We start from the raw sequence: 22,216 nt of genomic DNA, 5'->3' as shown, positions 1-22,216 counted from the left end.
TGCCTGTAACCCTGTCTACTCAGGAGACTTGAGATCTGAGATTTGCAGTTCAAAACCAGGCCAGGTAGGAAAGTCCATGAACTCCAATTAACCACCAGAAAACTGGAAGTAGAACTGTGGCTCAAAGTGGAGCAGTAGCCGTGAATGGAAACAGCTCAGAGACTAGTGCTCAGGTCCTGAGTTCAAGCACTATGACTGGCATTTTTTTTTTTTTTGCCAGTCCTGGGCTTAAGCTCAGGGCCTGAGCACTGTCCTTGGACTTTCTCAAGGCTAGAGCTCTACCACTTGAGCCTCAGCACCATTTTCAGCTTTTTTTCTATGTATGTGCTACCAAGGAATCAAACCCAGGTCTTCGTGCATGCTAGGCAAGCACATTACCACTAAGCCAAACTCCCGGCCCCTGACAATTTTTTTTTATTGTTATTAGTACAGTGTTGTACATACATAGGAGTTACCATTTTCATAAGTCAGGTCATGAGTACATTTCTTATTTTAGACAATGTCACACCTTCTTTGCCTTCCTCCAGTTTCCCCTCCCATCCCTGAGCAACAGTTACATAGTTCATTTACCATATGATGTATACTGAATAGCAGTATACATTTAGAAGCTAGTATCTATACCAGACAATAATTAGAAGGTGACAGGCTTTTATTCTTAAAACCACTAATACTTCGATTATATTCATACCTGTAATTGTTAACTACTCGAGAGACTAGGCACTGAGAAAATCTGTTAGACTCTTATCTTCAATAAACTACTCAGAAAAAGCCAGAATGGAACCATCCTGAGTTCAAGCCCCAAGCCCAGGATGGAGGAGGAGGAGGAGGGGGAGGAGGAGGAGGAAATCTGTACATTCATTTACAGGTTAACACATCATTCTAGTAAATCCTAATACCTCAAATTTGACATAATGGTAGCAGTATCTAGGAGAGACTTTGACCAGCAGATACTGCCACAGAGAACTGTAATTAATCAAATTGTATCACCTCTGATAGAACATTGACTTACAACTTTAAAAGTCTCTTGAGTTCCTGCTTGTGGGTAGTGGTGGTGGGGGTCCAGGAACCAGGAGACCAAGCAAGGGGATCAGGGGTTCTAATCCATTTTGAGTCATACAACAAAACCCTGTTTTGTTTTTGTTTTGGGGGCATAGAAGTTTGAACTCAGGGCCTCATAACTGCTGAGCTGGCACTCAATCACTTGAGCCATACTATTAGCCAAATTTTACTGGTTATTCTAGAAATAGAGTCTCAAAGATTTTTCTGCCCAAGTTGGCTTTGTACTGTCATCCTTTGGATCCCAGCCACCTGAGCAGCTTGCATTAAAAATATGAACTAGTAGCACCCAGCTTAAGACTCTAAGGTTCAATGGCGAAAGTAGTGGTTACCTAAATAAATCTTACAAAGACCTTATTTAAAAAAAATGGAAAGCCATGGGCCTAGTGGTAGAGTGCTTGCCTAGCATGCACGAGGACCTGGGTTCAATTCCTTGGTACCACATACATAGAAAAAAGCCAGAAGTGGTGCTGAGGCTCAAGTGGTAGAGGTCTAGCCTTGAGAACGTCCAGGGACAGTGCTCAGGCCCTGAGCTCAAGCCCAGGACTGGCCAAAAAAAAAAAGAAATGGAAAGCCAGTGGGCTGGAAGTTTGGCCTAGTGGTAGAGTGCTTGCCTAGCATGCATGAAGACCCGGGCTGGATTCCTCGGTGTCACATACACAGAAAAAACAAAAGCCAGAAACGGTGCTGTTGCTCAAGTGGTAGAGCTCTAGCCTTGAGAAAATCCAAGGACAGTACTGGAAAAAAAAAAAAAAAAAAAAAAAAAAAAAAAAGGAAAGCCAGGCACTTGGCTCACGCCAAGGAGGCTAAGATTTGAGGATCAAAGTTCAAAACCAGCTGGGCACAAAAAGACTTGAAACTGTTATTTCCAATTAACCTCTAGAAAATGGGGAAGGGAACCAGGCACAGTGGTTAATGACTGTAATCCTAGCTACTCAGGAGGCTGAGATTTGAGGATCAAGGTTCAAAGGCACAAAACAGACCTGAGACTCAACTCCAATTAACCTCTAGAAAAATGGGAAGCATCTCTTGGCTCAAGAGTAGGGCGGAACCTTGAGTTGAAGAGTTCAGGGACAACCCCCAGGGGTCAGGCGGTATCCTTGAGTTCTTCAGCTCAAGACAGTGCCTGAGCCCCTTGACCCACAAAAAAAAAAAAAGAAAGAAAATGGGAAGTATGGCTTGGCTCAATGGTAGGGTGGTAGCCTTGAACTGAAGAGTTCAGGGAGGGCACCCAGGTGGAGTTCAAGCTCCATGAGCCCCCCCCCTCCAAAAAACCCAAACCAAAAAAAGGAAAACCGGGTGGGTGGGTGGGAGAAAAAAGAAGTGGGAGAAAAAAGTCGGAGGTGTTAACAATTTTCATAAAGAAGCCTAATACGTTACATATGTAACTGTAACCTCTCTGTACATCACCTTGACAATAAAATTAAATTTAAAAAATTGAAGGGGCCAGGAGTGTAGCCTAGTGGCATTGGGCTTGCCTAGCATGCATGAAGCACTGGGTTCGATTCCTCAGTACCACATAAGAAAAATAAAAAAGCTATAAATTACTAGTGCTCATAGCTTGCAATCCTAGCTACTCAAGATCTTGAGATCTGAGGACCACGGTTTGAAGCCAGCATGGGCAGGAAAGTCCATTGACTATTTCCAGTTAACCAGCAAAAAGTTCTAAGTGGAGCTGTGGATCAATTGGTAGAGTGCTAGCCTTGAGCACAAAAGCTCAAGGGCCCAGGCGCTCTGTGTCTCTCTGTCTGTCTGTCTGTCTGTCTCTCTCTCTCTCACACACACACACACACAGGGCAGCCCCCAATGGCCCCCCCTTCTTTTTTTTACATATGCTACACCTGTATTAATGAGCATTTTGGGACTAACTGTTCATAAATTTAAAAAGTAAGAGTCGTGAGATTCACCTCTAATTAATTACAAAAATCCGGAAGTGGGATTCTGGCTCAAGTGTTAGAGCTTAGCCTTGGGCAATAAAAGCTCAAGGATGGTACCTTGGGCCTGAGCTCATGCCCCAACACCAGTACACAGGCACAGTCAGACAGATACACACACTATATTTTCCCTTGAATATAATTATATCTGCCTCTATATACATATACACATATTCCCTTGAATGAATACTGTCGTTCCCAACTGCACTAAAATGAGAAGCTTGGGCAATGTCCAAGTTAGGCAAATAGACGCATCTACAACAGATGTATAACCTGTGTGGATGGTGTGCTGGTGTCCTGGTGAGGGGGCTTTACTTAGAAAGGACTCCCCCTAGGAAGTGGTTGTAGCCAGGCCTTTCAGAGAAGTGAATTTGGCTGCTTTGATGTGGCGAGAGCTACCATTTCCAGGGGGCGACAGTGGCTGCCTCTAAGCCGGCTCATCGTCATTCCAGAGTTCCTCACCCTGACTGAGGGACATTCTGACTGGACCTCCACAGCCAGACAGAACGCCGAAAAGGGCCTCAGGCTCTGACCGCTCCGCTTCCCCCTCCCACCCACGACGCACCAGGCGGATCCAAGATGGCTTCCCAGAAACAGGTAACTGAGTGTTGTTGTAGTTTAGAGCGCCCCCAACGGCAGGGGTCAAAAATAGGAGCGACGGGGCCGCCCGGGAGCTAAGCCTTCAATCTCGAGCTGCCGCCAGATTTCATTTTCAATCGGGCACATCCGTGGCCACCTAAGGACCCCACTCAGCCTTTTAGGACCCCTCTCCAGAGACTTCCTGGATGGCGCTCACACTACCACGCTGGGCGAGGCCCTGATCCGGCCCTCCCATTGGTGGGTGCAGGGGAAAAGGGGCGGGCCCAGGGAGCATGGACTACTAGCAAGCTAGGTCGAGGCGAGGGGCTGGCCATGCTCTGCCGGAAGGCGCCTTGTTCTCCAAGACGGTGAGTTGAAACGCAGGCTGGGAAGGAAACAGCAGGACCGGTCAAGGTAGGCTTCCCGCTCACCGCGGCTCCTCCGTTCGGGCCCCGGGAATCTTTCCAAAATCTCGGGCTCTGAGAACGGTTTCAGCGGCTCCGCCTGCCAACCCCTTCCCGCGCCCCATGCCCGTCCCCGACTCGGAGGGCTCAGGTGTTGGGTGATGCTCTGGACCGAACCGTTCTCCTTTGTGAATGGCCGGGGACGGGGACGGCTGCCGGCGCGGGGCCGGGCCGGCCGGGCCGCGGGAGCCTTGCCGGGCCGCGGGAGAGCTCGCAGCGCTTGTCAGTGCACGGCTGGGCGTGGCGTGGGCTAAATGCAGCGCCTTGTTCTCCTTTCCCCGCTTCCGAAAGAGAAAACCTCCCCGGCTCCGTCTCGCTTTACTTTGGACTCCCAAGTGGGGGGAGGTTAGGGCTTTTCTCTTGAACTCCTTTTCTTTGCATTTTTTTCCCCTTTAAAATAAAGGTGGGTAGGCGAACGTGCGGCGATTGTGAATTCGCTCTCAGGTTAAATTTCTGTGTGTCTCGTGGGAGTCCGGAGCTGGTTGTCGGGTCGCGTTGAGAGATTGGGGGTGCGGGGAAGAGACGAGGAAGTTCCAGCCCCGCGGCTCCCTTGACAGGTCTGCACACTTGCGGGTATTCATTCTCTTGCGTTATGTAAAGTCTTCCCTGGTCGAGGACCTCCTCCCCCGGCCTCCAAGCTCAGGCGATTTATTTAGTTGTCTCCAGTGTCACAGGAAATGCCCCTGCTATTGCAGCAGCTGTGCCAACGCAGCCTGCCCCTCTCTCCCTCTCTCTCCCTCTCCCTCTCCTCTCTCTCTCTCTCTCTCTCTCTCTCTCTCTCTCTCTCTCTCTCTCTCTCTCTCTCTCTCTCTCTCTCTCTCTCTCTCTCTCTCTCTCTCTCTCTCTCTGTCTCTCTCTCTGGCGCTAGCCTCAAGTGATTAAGTCTTCACTGAAGAAGTTCGTAGAGGGCCGATCTTTTCAATGTCTGAACCAGACGTCAGGGATTTGGAATTCTAGGTCATTTTGCTTTCATGTCCAGACGGTGGAGAATGTGCTAGACACAAAACAGGAGAACTGAGTTGACAGTGTTTGTTAAGATCTGACCATTGTACCAGCATCTACTGATCATTCATCAGCATGTTCTGAGTTTGTCAGTACAGTAAAAATTGGATAATCTTGGGTAATCTTTAATATCTCAGGTAAGGTTCTATCTTCTGTGGGAATCACTAGATACTAGTGGTACTGTGATTTGGATAATCTTTTCAGTGGATTACAGGATCGCTTCCAAATGTTCTAGAATAAATGTGGTAAACTTCATGAGACTGGAAGTGGAAAAGTTCATATTTTAGCTATAGGTTGAAACAATATTTACACACACACACACACACACATATATGGTTATTCCAACCTTAAAAAAAGTTGTAAGAAAACAAATTTCCCCTTAAGGAAACATTCTGTTTCCAAGAGTGACATGTCAATGGTCTGCAAGGCAAGATGAAAGACATTGGCTAGAAAGAGAAAGATGTATATATGAAGGTTCTGGGGGGCGTGACACAGTACATATTCTTAGCCTCAAAGCCCTGGGTTCAAAGTCTCCTATCCTCCAAAATGTAATGGGCAGAAGAATGATTAAACTGAAATAGCAGAGAAATATTGAACAAAGAAGGGATGTTTGTTGCTTCAGTACTGGGGCTTAACCTTGGGTCCTGAACACTGTCCTTTGAACTTGTTCATTTAAGGCTACCACTTAAGCAACACATTCACTTCCAGCTTTTTGCTGGTTAATTGAAGATAAGAGTCTTTAGGATTTGTTTGCTTGAGCTAGTTTCAAGTATAGATCTAAGTTCTCAACCTCCTGAGTAGCTAGGATTGCAAGTGTGAACCACCAGTATTGGTGAAATTATGGATTGGACAAAGAAATGTACAGGTAATTGCATAGGTCATAGCTTTGCTACATTTGATCGATTCTGTACACCTGGCATTTTGATTTTGTCAGTTCTCCAGTTGACAAAATCCTTGTAGGTGTAGATACGAAAATGTTTCTACAGAGATTGTTGTGTATCATTAAGAAACATCTTGGATTTCCTGGGACACTCTCTTATCACCCCTGGTGGTGGGACCATTTTTTGTTGTTGTTGGTTGTGGATCTTGGACTCAGGGTCTGGGCCCTGTCTCTCAGCTGTTTTGCTTAAGCCTAGCACTGTACCACTTTGAGCCAAAATTCCACTTTCACTTTTTGGTTAATTGGAGATAGGAATCTCACTGACTCTCTTGCCCAGACTGGCTTTGAACCATCACCCTCGAATCTCAGCTTCCTTGTGTAATTAGGATTATAAGCATGAGCTACTAGCACTGGTTGAAGGCATTCTTTAAAAGAAATCATTAGAAATATCTCCCTTGGAAAAGGAATCTTTACTTGTTATTATTGTTACTTTTTTGTATGTATGTGATACCAGGGCTTGAACTCAGGATCTCACACTCACTTGGCTGGATTAGAGCAAAGATCCTTTGGATTTCAGCCTTCTGAGTAGCAAGGAGTATAGATAGGAGCCACTCTTGCCCAGCTTGAAAGCGATTTTTTTTTCTTTCCCATATTATGGGGCTTGAACTCAGGGGGTGGGCACTGTCCCTGAGCTCTTTTGCTCATGGTTAGTGCTTTACCACTTTGAGACACAACTCTACTTCCACTTTTCTGGTAGTTAATTGGAAATAAGAGTCTCATGGACCTTCCTGCATAGGCTAGCTTTGAAGTGTGATCCTCAAATCTCAACCTCCTGACTAGCTAAGATTACAGGTATGAGCTACCAGCACCTGGATAAGGATTTTTTTTTTTGCCAGTCTTGGGGCTTGAACTCAGGACCTGAGCACTCTCCTTGGACTTTCTCAAGGCTAGAGCTCTACCACTTGAGGCACAGCACCACTTCCAGTTTTTTTTTTTTTTTCAATGTATGTGGTACCTAGGAATTGAACCCTAGTCTTTGTGCATGCTAGCTAGGCAAACACTATCACTAGGCCAAACTCCTGGTCTATATATGCTGCGGAAGTCAATTTATTTCCTTTTGTGTTTCATAACTATTTTATACTACTTTTCAGTTTTCATTGTATTTATATTATAAAATAAATCCATCTCTTTGTAGTTACTAAATGTTTTAAATCTAAGCTACAAAATGTATTCATGAGGTTATTTATTAAGCTGTTTTGCCCAGTCCTGGGACTTGAACTCAGGGCCTGAGCACTGTACTTGGGCTTTTTTTTCCCTCAAGGCTAGTGGTCTGCCACTTGAGCCACTGCTCCACTTCTAGCTTTTTTCTATGTATGTGGTACTGAGGAATTGAACCTGGGTCTTCTTGCACACTAGACAAGCACTCTACCACCAGGTCAAACTCCCCTCCCTTGGCCTTTTTTTTTTTTTATTACATGTTTATTTTTGTCCTTCAGTTATATTCTTGGGTTATTTATTGTCACATGAAACAAAATGATCAATTTAGAAATATTGTTTATCTTGCCTTCAGTTTGCAGGAGGATTTTTAAAATAAAACGAAATTCTGGAGGCCTAGGTAGGAATTAGCCTGTCATACATAATTGAATTCATACAAATGAATCCAGGAACATGTTTTGAGCATGGCAGAAACATACAGGGGACCTAGACAAAGGGTTAGCTTGCTGAAAGTCAAAGTATCAGTTTATGTCCTCAGTCTGTAGAGTTCTCAGAACAGTTACTTACTGTTATGCATACTTACTAATAAAAGGTTAACTATATTGTTGAAAGAACAAAACATCCTGATTTGTTTACTCTGACTATTTCCAGAGAAATATCTTGTATATGGCTTTGTTATTTTCAGACTTTATTTCATTTTTTAAAAGGGTAAGGCAAAGTAGCATAAGCCTGTAATCCCAGCACTGATGCAGGGTAATTGCAAGTTTATGATCAGCCTGAGCTTGCATCATTTTTGTCTCAAAAATAAAAAGGAGGGCCGGGAGATTTGGTCTAATGGTAGAGTGCTTGTCTAGCATGCATGTAGACCCAGATTCGATTCTTCGGTACCACATACTTACAAAAGGCCAGAAGTGGTGCTGTGGCTCAAGTGGTGGAGCTCCATCTAGCTTTGAGAAAGCCAAGGTCAGTGCTCAGGCCCTGAGTTCAAAGCCAGGAATGACAAATAAATAAATAAATAAATAGGAGTGAGGAGGGTACATGAGGCATGGCACAAGTGGTAGAGTACCTGTTAAGCAAGCTGGAGGCCCCGAGTTCAAGCCATGGTACTGGGACAGACAACTAGGCAGGCAGGCAGGCAGGCAGGCAGGCAGGCAGGCAGGCAGACAGGCAGACAGGCAGATGCGCTAGCTTGTGGACAGGTGTGCGCGCGCGCTACTAAATTGGAAAGGTAATAGTTTTCAGAATTATGCTTTTCTGATCTCCCCCCTCTCGTGTCTTAATGTCCTAGTAATGTCCTAGTATTCTAGAAATGAGTAAAAATTCCATCACATCTTTTTGTTTTGAGACTGCAATTTTTTTTTTTTTGTGGTTATGGGACTTGAACTCTGGGCCTGGGCCTTACCTCTTGAGCCACAGCACCAATTTCAGTTTTCTGGTGGTTAATTGGAGTTGAGTCTCACAGACTTTCTAGCATGGGCTGGCTTTGTACCGTGATCCTCATATCTCAGACTTCTGAGTAGCTATAATCTATTTATTTATTTATTTATTTATTATTTTTTAATGTGTTGATTTGAGGGCTTGAACTCAGGGATAAGCATTGTCTCCTAGTTTGTTGTTGTTGTTTTTGTTTTATTTGCTCAGACCTAATGTTCAGCCACAATTCCACCTCTGCCTTTTTGATGGTTAATTGAAGATAAGAGTCTGACAGACTTTCCTGCCAGGGATAGCTTCAAACCACCATGCTCAGACCTCACCCTGCCAAGTTATAAGCTTGAGCAAGTATGCTCAAACTCCTTTTTTTTTTTTTTTTTTTTTTTTTTGGCCAATCCTGGGGCTTGAACTCAGGGCTTAGGCACTGTCCTTGGTCACTTTTGCTTAAGGCTAGAGCTCTGCCACTTTAGCCACAGTGCCACATCCAGCTTTTTCTGAGTATATGGTATGGAGGAATCGAACTTAGGGCTTTGTGCATGCTAGGTGAGCACTCTATCACTAGGCTACACTCCCAGCACCCTCCTCAAGCTTCTAAGAATATATGTCAATAACTTTTTGAGAAAGATTATATGGTAACTACATTCTACCACCCCCCCATCCCTGTAACTGAATTCCTAATTTCAATTGAAAAGGATTTTTGACATTTGTAAAAGTTTCAAGATTTCTCTAGTGGCCTCCTGTGGTCATAGAAACCTCTGGGATTCCTGCTGGGAATTTTATACTGCTACATATTTGAGAATGTACCTATGGGAAGAATTTTGTATATGGAATATGAGTTTATCAGGTATATATCTACCTAAGTAAACTGAACAAATGGAACCCCCCCCCCCCACTCTCTCTCTCTTGGATGGAACCCTGGGCCTTACACGTGTTAAGCAAGTGTTCTGCTTTTAAGTTATATTCTTTTTTTTTGTACTCTTGAATAGGGTGCCTTTATTTATTTATTTTTTGGCCAGTGCTGGGGCTTGAACTCAGGGCCTGAGCACTGTCCTTGGGCTATATTTTCTTTTTCTTTCTTTTTTTTTTGTGGATCATGGGGCTTGAACTGGCCTGGGCACTCTCCCTGAGCTCTTTAGCTGCAGGCTGCCACCCTACCCCTGGGCCTGGGTGTTGTCCCTAAACTTTTCACCTCAAGGCTACCACCCTACCCTTGAGCTAGAGGTTAACTGGAGATAAGAATCTCAGCTCATTTTGTGCCTAGGCTGGCTTTGAACCTTGATCCTCAGCTCTTAGTCTCCTGAGTAGCTAGGATTACAGGCATGAGCCACTGAGCTTGGCTTGTTTTTGGTCTTTCTCACAAGGGTAGAGCTCTCCACTTGAGCCGCAGTGCCACTTCTGGCTTTTTCTATGTATGTGGTACTGAGGAATCAAACCCAGGTTTGATAGTGCATGCTAGGCAAGCACTCTATCACTAGGCCAATGTCGTGGCCATAGACTGCCAAACTTTTTGGAAACACTTTCAGTCTCTTGTTCTTCATTGCTTTTCTTCAACTCATTTCTTTAAACCCTTTCCTAGAGTGTTCCTTTATTTGCATATGAAGATATGAAGTCTACACAATGCCCTAATCTTGCCTGTTTTCCCGATGTGTTTTATAAATGATATTTTATATATATACGTGTGTGTATACATATGTATATATAAAATCTATAATCTCATTTATATATATCACTTCCTTTCACTAGCCTAGTGAGTTGCAGAATTCTAAGTTACCGGAGTAAGATTTTGAGGTAAATGGAGTGCTAGTCCTACAGACATAAACATAATTAGTTGAGTTACCTGGGAGTTTGCCCTACACATCAGTGCTGGTTGAAGTCTGTTGGACAGCTAGGAGGTAAAAGACTTTTACTGCTTTCTCAGCATGTTTTTGCTAGGATACTTTCATCTTGCCCAGCAGGTGTGCTGTGCTAATTGAGGGGACACACACACACACAGAGTCTATATCAGTATTCCACTTAGTAAATCAAGTCTGATTTTTTTTTTTTGCTAGTTGTGGGGCTTGAACTTAGGGCCTGAGCACTGTCCTTGGGCTTTTCTCAAGCCTAGCACTCTGCCACTTGAGTCACAACACCACTTCTAGCTATTTCTATGTATGTGGTACCGAAGAATCGAACCCAGGTCTTCGTGCATGTTAGGCAAGCTCTCTACCACTAGGCCAAACTCCCGGCCAGGTCTGATCTTTTAAAGGATAATTTTTCTTTCCAATAAATTTTTGGTGATAGTATTTTAAAATAATGAATAGGTAATGATAAATTCCTTTTTATTTGCCTATTGTGTGTCAAGCATTACATATTTTCTTTGAATCTTTTTTTTTTTTTTTTGCCAGTCCTGGGCTTGAGCTCAGGGCCTGAGCACTGTCCTTGGACTTTCTCAAGGCTAGAACTCTACCACTTGAGCCTCAGCACCACTTCTGGCTTTTTTCTATGTATGTGGTACCAAGGAATCGAACCCGGGTCTTTATGCATGCTAGGCAAGCACTTTAACCACTAGGCCAAACTCCCGGCCCCTTTTCTTTGAATCTTATCGGATGTTAACTTCATTTAAAAAAGATGTAAGTAGGGGCCGGGAGTTTAGCCTAGTGGTTAAAGTGCTTGCCTAGCATGCATGAAGACCCGGGTTCGATTCCTCGGTACCACATACATAGAAAATAGCTGGAAGTGGTGCTAAGGCTCAAGTGGTAGAGCTCTAGCCTTGAGAAAGCCCAAGGACAGTGCTCAGGCCCTGAGCTCAAGCCCAGGACTGGCAAAAAAAAAAAAAAAAAAGATGTAAGTAACTGTAGTAAAAGGAGGACTCTGGTCTGTCTGACTTTGAAGTCCTATTTGTTATCCAAATTCTCTTTATTAAAAAGTTCATTGGTGACCTTGTGGGAGATGGTCTTTGACCACACTAGTAGATATGGTAGGCAGGTATGTAGTACCTTGTTAAAGCTGACTGTTGGGCTGAGAGTTTGGAATAGTGGTAGAATGCTTGCCTGCCCTCTCCCCCAAAAAAAACAAAAAAAAAATAGAAAAAGAAAGAAAAGCTGTACTGTTAACTGTTGTAGAAGTTTGAGCATGTAAATTTCTGTGTTTGGTTTTATATGTCAGTTAAAAGGAAAAAATAATAGTTTATTTAACATAGTTTTTTTCTTTTTTGGGGGGATGCTGCCAATAGTAGAGTTTGAACTCAATAGTATCATTACTTGCTTAGCAGGTGCTTCACTGCTGAGCTACACCTCCGGCCTTTTTTTGCCATTCCCGGGGTTTGAACTTAGGGCCTGGGCACTGTCCTTGAACTTTCTCAAGGCTTCATACTCAACCACTTGAGCCACAGTACCCCTTCTGGCTTTTTCTGTGTATGTGGTACCGAGGAATCGAATCTAGGGCTTCATGCATGCTAGGCCACACATTTTTTTTTTTATGCTGCTTATTTTTGAGTTAGTTTTGCTTCTACCTTGATTATGTGCATCTCAATCACAATCCTCCTATTTTTCATTTCTCACTGTAGATGTGATGAGAGGTATGTGCAGATACGTCGGTCTTCTTCCTTTGAGATGGAATCTCACGAACTTTTCCTGTCTGGGCTGGCCTTCAGCTGGGAACTATCTGAACTTAGTTTCCCAAGTAGCTAGGATTACAACCATGAGCCACCAGCATGTGGCTTTAAATTAGTTATTCTGAAGATGATGTGAAAAAGGGGAAATCACTTGGTAAAGGCTTTTATGTAAGTAGTATAGAGCCCAGTGCAAGCTAGTTTACGTCAGTAAATTTTTATCAGTTGTATGTCACTAGGGTTAAATTTTGTGCCTAGAAGTAGAAGTTTGATAGCCATGTTTTATAATGTTTCCTCTTCCCTACTCCACACACTTTTGTTTCTTGGCATATTTGGTGATAATGAGGTTTGAGTTTAGGGCGTCAGGATTGCTTAGCCAGTGTTTTATCACTTGAAACATGCCTTTACTTAGCCTTTTTTTTTTTTTAAATTGGCCAATTGAAGATAGATTTTTATTTATTTATTTTTAAACTTTTTGCCTGTGCAGGCTTGAAGGCAAGATCCTTCATGTCTCAGCCTCCTGAGTAGCTAGGATTACAGGTGTAAGCTATTGGTAACAGATATCTCTCTCTCTTCCTATGTCGTGCGCGCTCTCTCTCTCTCTCTCTCTCCTCTCTCTCTCTCTCTCTCTCTCTCTCTCTCTCTCTCTCTCTCTCTCTCTCTCTCTCTCTCTCTCTCTCTCTCTCTCTCTCTCTCTCTCTCTCTCTCTCTCTCCCTCCCTCCCTCCCTCCCTCCCTCCCTCCCTCCCTCCCTCCCTCCCTCCCTCTCTCTCTCTCTCTCTCTCTCTCTCTCTCTCTCTCTCTCTCTCTCTCTCTCTCTCTCTCTCTCTCTGTATACAGTGGTAGGAGGTTGAGATCTGGAGGCCAGTCCCGGCAGAAAAAGTTAACTAGGGGCTGGGAGTTTGGCCTAGTGGTAGAGTGCCTGCCTAGCATGCACAAAGACCTGAGTTCAGTTCCTCGGTACCACATACATAGAAAAGCCAGAAATGGTGCTGTGGCTCAAGTGGTAGAGCACTAGCCTTGAGAAAGCCCAAGTACAGTGCTCAGTCCTTGAGTTCAGTCCCCAGGACTGGCCAAAAAAAAAAAAAAAGTTAACTAGACTCAGTCTCTGAAGTAATTATCCACCACAGGCAGGGCTGAAGATACGATTTTTTTTTTCTGGTCCTGGGGCTTGAACTTAGGGTCTGAGCTCTGTCCTTGGGCTTTCTCAAGGCTAGAGCTCTACCACTTGAGCCATAGCACCACTTCTGGCTTTTCTCTATGTATATGGTACTGAGGAATAAAACCTGAGTGTTTACGTATGCTAGACAAGCCCTCTACCACTGGGCCAAATTCCCGGTCCCTGGAGATAGGATTTAATTGTAGAGAACAAGCCAAATATGCAAGAGGCCTTGAACTAAAAACCCCAGTATTACTAAAAAAATTTAAAATAAAATAAAAAATAAAAAGAGGTGGGGAGTGTGACCTAGCATGCACGAAGGCATGAGTCTTATTCCTCCATACCACATATACAGAAAAAGCTGGAAGAGGTACTGTGGGTCAAGTGGTTGAGTGTGAAGCCTTGAGAAAGCTGAAGGACAGTGCCCAAGCCCTGAGTTCAAGACCCAGGACTGGGAGAAAAAAAATGAAGCTTATGCCTGTAATCTTAGCTGAGATCTGAGAATCTTGGTTTGTTTGGTTTGAAGGCAGAGGAGGTAGGAAAGCCTCCAAGACTTTTGGTTAAATTAAATCTATATATCTATATCTATATCTGTCTATGCAAAATACAGAGTTAAAACAGCTTTCAGGGTTGTGGAGAAGAGTGCAAAATTGAGGAGCTGGACTCTACTATGAATTTTACTATGTTTTATTATGTTGGATGCCCAAAAGCGTTGAGTTAAATGTTCTTTATCTAGCAGTATACCATTTTCCCTTCAGTGATAATGTGCCAGTGAAAAGGAATTTCTTCATATTCACTCTAACTTGAACTTTAAGGGCAGAGGTTCTTTAAGATTAGGCTCTTATTTTCTTTTTTTAATATTTTTTATTGTAATTAATAAAAGGGTTACATGATATTTGCCATATAGAAGGTGCATTAATTGATACCCTTTCACATATCTTGGTACCCTTAACCCTCCCCCCCACCACCCCCCCTAGGCTCTTATTTTCTATCTTCAGAGTTAAGCAAAAACTTGAGCTTTTAACTGGGGGATAAATATCTGCAGTGAGGTTGCCTTTTAAAAATGAAAACATGCCCTAATTTGTGAGTCCTAAGGGTACAGTGACACCCATTTGCTAAAGGGATAACTGAAATTTTATTCATTTCATTAATGACTATTACATTGTAGAAAATACTCTTTCATGTGTGTTGCTATATGTAAAACTGTGTGTGCTCTAGGTCCTAAAAAGTGACGATGCTTATGATTTTATGATCCTCTGACTATTTCTATTGGGAAAGTGTGTCACTGCCCATTTGCTGACACTGCAGTCCGAGAAACTTCCCTCTACCCTTCTACCCTCTCTCTGCCCTCTGCAGTTTAACTCCCACACACCGTTTTTGCCTGCAAGTTCAGTTCAGTGAATTCCTTCAGCAAAAGTACAACTAATGCCCATTACCACCTGAACAAGTTATAAACAGTCCTTGCCCTTGAGGAACTTGCATTCAAAATGAAGGAGGTAGGCACATCAATTAATTATATAATCAGTTATTAAATCTTTTTTACAAAAGAGAAGTATTGAATGTTCAAAGAGAAATTACATTAGGGGTATGTAACCTAGACAGTGGTATGTTGGGTTATTAAAATCGTGACTTCAGAAGCTATAACTGCTAAATTTGAATCGGCATCACTTTTCATTGGCATATCATCTCTTTATACCTCATTGTCCTAATCTGAAATAAAGGTCATTATTGCACCCTTATTAAAAAAAATAGGTGATAGGATGTATCTCAGTAGTAGAATTTGTGGGTATGAAGTCCTATTTCCCAGTACTGTCCTTGTCCCCAAAAGAAAAGAAAGTGTGAGGAAGAATTAAATGAAGAGGAACCAGTTAGATGGAAGTTGCAGTAATCCAGGAAAGTGAAGACAGTAAATTGAAGCAATAGAAACAAAAGTAGTTGATAAGATTTGAAAGATATCAAGAAGAGATTTTTCCTCCAATTGGTTTGTTTGTTTGTTATTTCCCTGGTACTAGAGCTTGAACTGAGGGCTTGGGTGCTGTCTTTTAGCTTTTGTGCTCTACCACTTGAACCGAAGATCCAGTTTCAGCTTTCCTGGGCTGGCTTTGAACTGTGATCGTCAGAGCATAGTCTCCTGAGAAACTAGGATATAAGTATAGACATTGGCAAAGGCATTTTCCCACCCAAATATCTATCCAACAACATTTGTTGAGTACTTTCTAAGACTTGATCATAGCTTGGTACTGGGGGCTCAAATGCTTCTCTCAGGAAACTACTTGTTCAAGTCACTTTCTACTTAAAAGTAGAGAGCAGGTATCTGAAAACCTTTAGATAATAAATTTGATGGATATCAAAAACTTCTTATGTTAGAGAACATTTTAGCACATTTAGAACATTTAGATGACTCTGTCCCTTGCAGATCTTTACACTCTAGTTCTGTGACATTGCACATATACTCTTCCATTCTTTCTCTAACATGTTTAATGGACAGCTTAGACAGGCAGCAGTGGCTTATACCTTTAACCCTAGCTTCTCAGGCTGAGGTCTGAGGATCATAATTCAAAGCCAGACTGGGCAGGAAAGTCCATGAGACTTATTTCCAGAAAACTGGAACTGGAGGGGCTACTGTGACTCAAAGTGGTAGAGTGCTAGTCTTTTTTTTTTTTTTTTTTTTTGCCAGTCCTGGGCTTGAACTCAGGGACTGGGCTTTTTCCTCAAAGCTAGCCCTCTGTCACTTGAGCCACAGCACCACTTCTGGCTTTTTTATGTATGTGGTACCAAGGAATCAAACCCTGGTCTTTGTCCCTGCTATGCAAGTGCTCTACCACTAGGCCAAATTCCTGGTCTTGCTAGTCTTGAGCAAAAGAGCTCAGAAACAGTGCCTAGGCCTCATGTTCAAGCTCCACACCCAGTAAACTATAAAACAAATGAATATATTGACAACTTATTTTGATCATTAAGTACTACTGTACTCCTGGTTTCTGTCTGATCTTTTTTTCTCTTAAAAAAAAGTTACCATGGGGAGGGAAATGGGTATCAATGTATGTGAATTAATTCACCTTCTATCTGGCAAATATCATGTAACCCTTTTACTAATTACAATAAAAAAATTAAAAAACAAAAAAAAACAACAACAAAAAAGTTACCATTTGGATTGCCAGCTCAGTATTTTACTTAGCGTGTATAGTATTTAAATTTTAAATTGTCTATATTTTAAACCTAGGTAGTTTTACATAAAACTCCATGTTTTTTGCTGTGGGAAAAATCTGAAATTCTCTCTCAACCTTGGATGTACATTTTCCATATAATTCTCTGATCTCAGCTTCCTGAGTAGCTAGGGTTACAGTGCTCAGGAAAGCCCATGAGACTTACCTTCAATTAACCACCCTAAAACCAGAAGTGGCGCTGTGACTAAAAGTCTAGTACCTTGAGGCTAGTACTTTGAGCAGAAGAGCTCAGGGACAGTACCAAGGCTGAGTTCAAGTCCCATTACCAACCAAAAACGAACCACCATGACCACCAACAACAAAAAAACCCCAAAACTATTTATTTGGTATCTCCTAAATTAATTTCCTTTTTTCCTCCCTTCTGTTCTTACAGTAGCACCCTGTTAATTTATCACCCTGTATTAGCATCAGCAATTATCACTATTCCTCACTTCACACAAATGTACATTAAAAATTGCCTTGCCTACTAATGAGACTTGAGATAGGGATTATGAGAATATTATCTTTGCCTTCCAATATTAGCAAATTACTTGGTATGATGTGCATAATAAATGGTGATCTAATGAAGAAGCATTTAATGTAGATCTTAGAAGAGTAGTATGTAGACAGGACAAAGGAGTTAAGAACAGTGTATAACTTGAAGGCAACAATATTATAGGCTTAGATGAGAAAAAAACTTGCAATAGTATCTTTTTGTTTTTGCTAGCATATAAATGTATATATAGAATCACAGTAAAAAAGAAAAAGACTGAAAAGGCAACATGTTGTTTTAAGGTTATGTATTTACTGATGCAGGTCTTGTGTGGGCTTGAGCTCAGGGGCTGGGCACTGTCCTTGAGGTTTTTTGGGTCAAGGCTGGTGCTCTGCTACTTGAGCCACAACTCTTGTTTCTAGAGCTTTTTCATGGTTAATTGGAGGTGAATCCCACAGACTGTCCTTCCCTGTCTGGCTTTTAACCCCAGTCCTCAGCTCTGAGCTCCTGGGTAGGATTATAGGCTTGAACTACCAGGGTTAAGATTTACTTCTTAATAGCAAGTGCTTTAGAAAGTTCTTAAGCAAAAAATTGTTTTGGCCAAATTATGTATTAGGATGTTAAAATTTGATAGCAGAGTGAAATAAGAAGGAGAAAGGCCAGTATTTTGTTGGTGGTTCTTTTTTTGTTTTTGTTGAAGTAATGGGGGTTTCAACTTGGCCTCAGTGCTTGCTGGGCAAGTACTATTCTAAAATTTGTTTTCTCTACAACAAGCAAATACGTGAATAAAATTTTGCAGCAGCTGGGTGCTCTTGGCTCTGGCCTGTAATCCTAGCTACTCAGGAGGCTGAGATCAGAGGAATGTCTGTGAGACTCTTATCCGCAATTAGCCAACAAGATAAGCTAGAAATAGAGCTGTGGCTCAAATGGTAGGGAATAAAAAAGCTAAGGGATAGAACCCAGGCCTTGAATTCAAGCCCCAGGACTGGTACAAGAAAATAAAAAGATTCCAGCAGAAAGAAAAGTCAGATATGTACATTTTCCATCATAAATTGTTGTATACATTAATTTTCCATTTTTGCCTTTTTGGAGATAAGAATCTCATGGACTTTACTGGGTTGGTTTTGAATGGTGATTATCAGGTTCACAGTCAAGTCATTCAGTGTTGCTATAAAAAGAGGTTAACTTAGGATAGACAGTCTTTTCCAACTCCAAAATATGTCTCTTATAATCACACTTGGCAAATGATTGGATAGTAGGTAGGAATGAGAGGAGGTTTTAGAGATACCTTTGATGTTTTCAGCCTGAGTGAATGGGAAGCAGTAGCGAAGCATATATGCTAATAGAGTATTTCTAGCATACCTAATGGTAACATTGGGATCTTTAAAATGGCAAGCTGTGGCCAAGTTGATCCTTTTCCTAGTTTAGGCCTTAGAATACAGAAAATAGGATCTTAATCTTGAAGATACTTTTCAGATGAAAGGAGTGGTGTATCTAATGATTGGCTTTGGTAGATTTAAGCTTGTGTATCATTGTGGGGTTAAAGTTGGCTGACTTGGCCTACTGGGAATTAGAGTGGGCTCCAGTGGCATTCCAAATTGGACACTAACTACTACTGTGTCTGAGTTTGTAGCTGGAGAGTGGGGGTATGTGGGCACCTGTGATAACTTTCTAGAAAGCAGTACTGCTGCTGAAGGGTTTAAGTGTCAAGTGTGTAAGCCAGACTTATGGATTGTGACAGAAAGATTGATTTATCTTTTAAGAGCAAAAGGCTTCATATTCCAGTCAGTAGACTAAGTGAAAGGAATATTTGGTACCTTTTATTGGATAGTGGCATAATAAGGTATAGTCACTACAGGAAAGTGGGTTGACAGGGCTGCAGTGCTTGCAGAGGGAGGCGGAGCTGGCCTAGTGCGGAACACTCCCTCCTAAGTTTTCATTCTGGTGTGCAGAATACAGTGTGGTAAAGAATTTAATTCCCAGGACCAGTTTGCTGCACCATCAGACTGTTCCTCTGGCCAGGATCCTTTTTTTCCCTCCCCCCTCCCCCCCCCAAGCAAGCTGCAGGCTTCGCCTCGGCCCTAGAAACCGGATAGGCCTCTCCGTGCGCTCTCAACCTAACATGAGGGGGGAGGGGAAGGGAGCTCCCTCTGGTCCCACCCTTTGCGCTGTTTGCGTTTCTGCGCCTCTCATGAGTGGCAGTCAGCTTCGGCCAATCACGACGTGGGGCGGGCAGGAGCCTCATGTTAGGTTGCGCAGGAGGAGGGGAAACTGGTGCTGGAGAGACAGCGAGAGGAGCGAACCGGCCCCCCACGGTCGCTGCAGGTAAAGCCACCTCTCTCCCACTGGGGTGAGGCACAGCTCTTTTTCTCCTTCAGGGCTTGTTTGAGCCTCTCAGCCTGCAGCTTCTATCCTAACATTGCTCCTACCCATGGCATCCCTCCCCCCCCTCCATCTCGTCTTGGCCATCCCCACCCTGGGGCACCCCCGCAACCTCCTTACCTCAAGTGCATGTAATCTCATCTCCATTTTTGGGGTGCCAGTTACCCGAAATCTCTCACCTGTGCAGTATGGGCCTTAATGGCATTAGCCCTGGCCATAGGAGCAGGTAATGTACCCGATTCCCCCCGCCCCCACCCCCAGTTGCGTTTTCCTCCGTCAGCTCTTCACTTCCTTACCTGGTCCATTCCCCTTCTCCAGGAGTACATCGTTTCTGTAGTTTCTTCTTTGCCCTAAGAAAAATATATGCTTTTAGCTTTCGTAGTTGCTTTTTTTGCTTTCCATATTGATAATGATAGGCTCACTTTTACCAGCCATATTTATCCCCAAATGTCCATACCCCTGTAATTGGGGTGGGGGAACAGAGCCACACATTTGGCAGTAAGAACGGTGAAGACAGGTAAAATGGCCTAGGATCTTCATTTTCTGGAGGAAATCTTAAGTGGCTTCAAGTTAATAGCTCCATTTTTTTTATTTCTATGACCTCCATTCCGGTCTATGGTTTACCTTAACTTTCAATGATATTCTCTTTGATTGTTTGTTTCCTATTTCTGTATAAGATATGAGGCTCTGTGTGTCTCATAAATGTCACCACAGTACAGTGTTTTAGTATTTCCTCTTAAAATTATATTGGTGATTTTTATTTTTGCCCTCCTGATTAGTTTTTTTTAATCCTAAATTAAGCTGTTTCTACCCATCTTATGTTTCAATAACCTGTGTTTATGTCTATCTACAGCTGATCCTCTTGAAAAGGATAGTTTCTGACAAGATTTATACAAGATAGCTTATTTTCTGAACCTTTGAACAGCTAGTGATTAATGTGTGGTACTTTATAAAAGTGCACATTACAGAAAAAGGTCAGTATTGCTCAATATGGCATTTATTCATTATCATCTAAGAGGATGGACAGTACAGAGAAATGGAGAATTGATGTCTGTATTTCTGTTTATATAATTTTATCTAGTAGACAATAGAATAATCTTTGTTGCAGTGCTTCTCTTCCATCATAAACCGTAAACCATGATAAACTCCCTTTGGAGAAACCATAAGAAATCTTATCCTATCCCAGAGATACTGATAAGTTTTCCCTGCTAGGCATGCTGCTTTTTTTATTTTCACTACCACTGCTCCCATGTCTTATTTTTTACAGATTGATCCTTGCTGTCCCAGTGATTTTGACTAATTTTATCAAATACATATCACCTAAACAAAGAGATTTAAAACTAAAAATATAAAACTGTGATACTGAATTAATATTTTGAAATTACATTTATCCCTACTTTTAGTTCCCATAAGGTCTTCTAAAGAAACCAACCCTCCATCCCTCAGTTGAGAATCACTACATTGTTGAAAGGTATGCAGTAAAAGTAAAAATCTCTTATTATAGGACAAGCTGTTACAGAAATGGACAAGGGTTGGCTGCTGTATAGCTCAGTGGTATAGCTCACTTACTTAGCAAGAGGCCTTGGGTTTGATCTCCAGCACCACATATACATACACAGAGAGAAAATAAAAAGATAAAAAAATGGGCAAAGGTGAGGCAAAGCATAATACAACAAGGGAGTTGGAATGCTACATCTCAAAAAATTGTCATAGAACTGTGTTAAAAGGAGTTTGGCCTAGTGATAGAGTGCTTGCTTAGCATGCATGAAGACTGGGGTTTGATTCCTTGCTACCAGATATGTAGAAAAAGCCGGAAGTGGTGCTGTGGCTCAAGTGGTAGCACTCTAGCCTTGAGAAAGCTCAAGGACAGTGTCCAGGCCCTGAGTTTAAGCGCCAGGCCTGGCAAAAAATAAAGAAACCTTGTCGCTGGGCACCGTGGCACACGCCTGTTGTTCTAGCTACTCAGGAGGCTGAGATAGGAGAATTGAGGTTCAAAGCCAGCCCAAGAACTGCAAAGCTGTGAGACTCTTAGCTCCAAATAGCCAGGAAGTGGGGCCGCGGCTCAAGGGGTAAGGTGGTAGCCTTGAGCTGAAGAGCTCAGGGACCGCGCCTAGGCCCAGAGTTCAAGCCCCATGACCCACCAAAAAAAACAAAAACCAAACAAACAAAAAAACTGTTAAAAGCTATAAAGCTGCTGAAGAATATCAGTTTAGAACTGGGAATGTGGTTTATTGGTGGAGTGCTTGCCTAGTATGCATGAAGCCCAATGTTTGATTCATCAGTACCACGTAAATAGAAAAAAAGCAGGAAGTGGCACTGTGGTTCAAATGATACAGTGCAAGCATTGAACAAAAGAAACTCAAGGGACAGTGCCCAGGTTCTGAGTTCAAGTTCTAGGACTGGCAAAAAAAAATGGTGGGGGTCAGGAGTTGGGAGTCTGGCTTAGAGGTAGTGTACTTGCCTAAAATGCAAGGCCCTGAGTTCAAACCCTAGGACTGCTCCCCTTCCCCCCCAAAAAAATCAGTTCTTTCTTCAGGAAGGAATAGCTTGTAAGAAATAGGTGAGATGAAGTTATTATTATGTGTAAAATTGTTCTAGAGATAACTGACATAGGTTTATAGGTAGTTGTCTTTGAATTTCAATCTTCAGTTTTTCTTTTCTTGTCCACCCCCTGCCCCCCATCCCTTTAAGACTTTTGACTGGACATAAGTCTGGACATTAATTTAGAATAATGAAAAGTGATGAAATACAGCTCAAAATTTTACTTCCATTTTGAGAACACTCTGTGTTTATTTTCTGGTTAAATGAGCCAAGACTGATCATTGTTAAT

General features: G+C 42.5%; 1 protein-coding gene across 4 annotated transcripts in view; it reads left to right on the top strand.

Moving 5' to 3' along the window:
* The first annotated feature begins 3,929 nt into the window (after positions 1-3,929).
* The window catches only part of Chd8 (chromodomain helicase DNA binding protein 8), a 75,821-nt gene continuing 57,534 nt past the window's right edge, over positions 3,930-22,216 (top strand). Inside the window, exons 1-2 of one of the 4 annotated variants that reach the window (XM_090320493.1) lie at positions 19,291-19,329; positions 20,240-20,360. The gene's annotated coding sequence lies outside the window, so the exon portion shown is untranslated. Of the gene's footprint in view, positions 3,984-19,290; positions 19,330-20,239; positions 20,361-20,782; positions 20,858-22,216 lie in introns of those variants that run through there. The other 3 variants (XM_090320483.1, XM_090320509.1, XM_090320501.1) reach the window with 3 other exon arrangements.

The sequence above is a fragment of the Megascapheus bottae genome, chromosome 2, assembly GCF_031878675.1.
Source record: "Megascapheus bottae isolate mThoBot1 chromosome 2, mThoBot2.hap1, whole genome shotgun sequence".
NCBI lineage: Eukaryota > Metazoa > Chordata > Mammalia > Rodentia > Geomyidae > Megascapheus > Megascapheus bottae.
Note: the sequence above shows the minus strand (reverse complement) of the source record. Positions and strands in the feature narration are given on the sequence as shown.